The sequence below is a fragment of the Cephus cinctus genome, unplaced genomic scaffold (genome assembly GCF_000341935.2).
Source record: "Cephus cinctus unplaced genomic scaffold, Ccin1 Ccin1_scaffold1184, whole genome shotgun sequence".
In the NCBI taxonomy this organism is placed as follows: Eukaryota; Metazoa; Arthropoda; class Insecta; order Hymenoptera; family Cephidae; genus Cephus; species Cephus cinctus.
The window spans coordinates 1,681,692-1,683,926 of NW_014333664.1; the positions used below are offsets into that span (position 1 = coordinate 1,681,692).

Consider the following 2,235-nt stretch of genomic DNA (forward strand, 5'->3'; position numbering starts at 1 on the left):
AGTCAGTACCAACGCAACAAGAAAATATATGGGCTGAGACCGATAGAAAACTGACTGCCGGATATTAAGGATTGTATGTATTTTCTAGATGGCGCACGGCAACGTTACGTAGCCACGGCATGACATAGCCGCAGCATATCACAGCGGCTGCCCAAATAAAGGAGGAGAGCCGCGAGTTGTTTGTGTGCGCATGTCTCGTAACTCTGTCAGGGGCGCCCTCCGAGGAGGGTACCTCTGCCTCTGGTGTAACGTGCTCGTCGACGTGTAAGTTCCACGCAACAGATGTATCCGTTGCACCGGCAGTGAGCCGTCAGTGCTTCGCGAAGCTTCACGGAGACACGTCACGTTTTGCTCACGCAGCGACCGGGCCAACGAGTGGCAGGGACGAAGGTTAGGAGGAAACGAATACCCAAATATGCCTAAGGACCTTGGACGTACGAGTGACGGAAGATGAAAAAAAAAAAAAAAATTAATATACGAAAAACGGATTTTTCTCGCAGGTGGCGCCACCAGTCAGATCCGCGTAACCTCTCCTGTTTATACGGCGCTGCTCGACCACGTGATTTAAGCATATTTGTAATAAATGCCAAGGCAAATATTTAATGGCGGAGGAATGACGGCTGTCTAGCTATTTATTTATAATGAGCCAAGCTTCGCGCGATCAGGATGAGTCCGAGTTTAAGTTGTCGGTGGTACCGGAGATCTCCTTTGAATCTTTCGTAGAAGTAAAGCAGTAAGCATTGTCGGTATTTAACGATCTCGATCGATACGGCAACAAAGTATCGATGCTTTGATCCGATCTATCCGAAATGCTACGAATCCTAGGCGGTGCTTGGATACGTGGGATTTACGATGTTATGGTAACCCGAATATCGGACGAGGCGCCGCCGACAGGCAAAATACCTTGTTAGTCACTGGCTGCGATATCTTTACGCGAGCATAAATGACCCGGACGTTTATAACGGCGGTGATGATTCGCTCTCGGTTAAATTTGACAATATATGTAGGCGCCACTTGCTCCTGCTGGCTTTTTGGTAGGAGAACAACTTTTGTCAATCTCTATGTATATATATTGTAACGTATTTTCTTAACTCGACACCGGTAACGAAAAATCCGAGAACTAACCTGGTACGTTACCTTCGGCCGTCCACCCTTCGCTCATGCATCCGCAAGCCAGGCGGCCGCCAGCCAATTCTTTTTTCACCGGGAACTGATGAGCCGGTATGACCTGGCAGCTGGGGCGGACCAGGTCCAACCCCACCAAAACGAGGTCTGACGGAACTTATCAGATAAGGCGATAACTTAATGGATCCTGTAGATTTTTGGGGACGCGTAAAATCGAGAAACTCAATGTAGCTTTTCATCTCTGGGGTCGCAGAAACGAATCGGAAGGATCAAATCGAAATTCCTTCACCAATTAATAAATTGGGAGACTCACCGGAACTGGTGCAGCTGATCCGTGAAGGCCGAGAACTGCATCCAGGAGATACTCGGGTGGGCATTGCTGGTCGGTGGAGACGTCTCCGTCGGGTCGTCTCCTCTGCCGGGCAACTCGGTACTTCGAGACTATCTCCCCACGGCAGATTCGAGCACCTCGACCTCAACTGAACAATACGAAATCTTTCTAGAGCATTGGCGTAACTATACGAAGCAACCCGAGAGCGAAGCTTCTGACCAGGGTGGCGACCCGAAGGGAACCAAAAATCGAGTACGTTATCTGAGCCGGTAGCCGGAGTCGCCTTGTGCCTGTGAATCGAAAAATCACGTCACAGTATATAGCTATGCATAAATGTATATACGTATAGTAAAGGTGTAAGTATACCACAGGATCGTCTACCTGGGTTCAAAACATAAATAAGACGAAAGGTAGAATATCCATCAGCGGTTGTATCTCCATTGGCGATGTTGTCGTTGGCACTGAGCAACACGAAGGTGCAAACACCCACCTAGCGAGCGCCAGGATCTCCAGCTGGCTCTCCCACGCGTCCGCGGCCAACTGACATCTTCATCATACTCACGAGTAGGTACTACGCGTGTAGTGCGCTCATCGAGGGTACCCAGTAAAACCTGAAAGCGGTGTAATTTCGTGAAATTAAAGAAAAAGGAAAAATAAAGAAATAACTTGAAAATATGTGTAACCCGGTTCCGGTTGACCGGCACCATGGCCATGGCGCTTCCGTCCTTTTTTCTAGTAGGCATTTGTACCGTAGCCCGGTCCGATCGGATTAAGCTTCG

General features: G+C 48.9%; 1 long non-coding RNA gene across 1 annotated transcript in view; it reads right to left on the reverse strand.

The window, feature by feature from the left end:
• LOC112495075 overlaps window positions 1-2,015 on the reverse strand; it is an 85,832-nt gene extending 83,817 nt beyond the window's left edge. Inside the window, exons 1-2 of the long non-coding RNA XR_003061267.1 lie at window positions 1,838-2,015; window positions 1,439-1,746 (exon numbers count right to left, since the gene is read on the reverse strand). This is a non-coding gene — a long non-coding RNA (uncharacterized LOC112495075). The remainder of the gene's footprint in view (window positions 1-1,438; window positions 1,747-1,837) is intronic.
• Window positions 2,016-2,235: the final 220 nt, after the last annotated feature.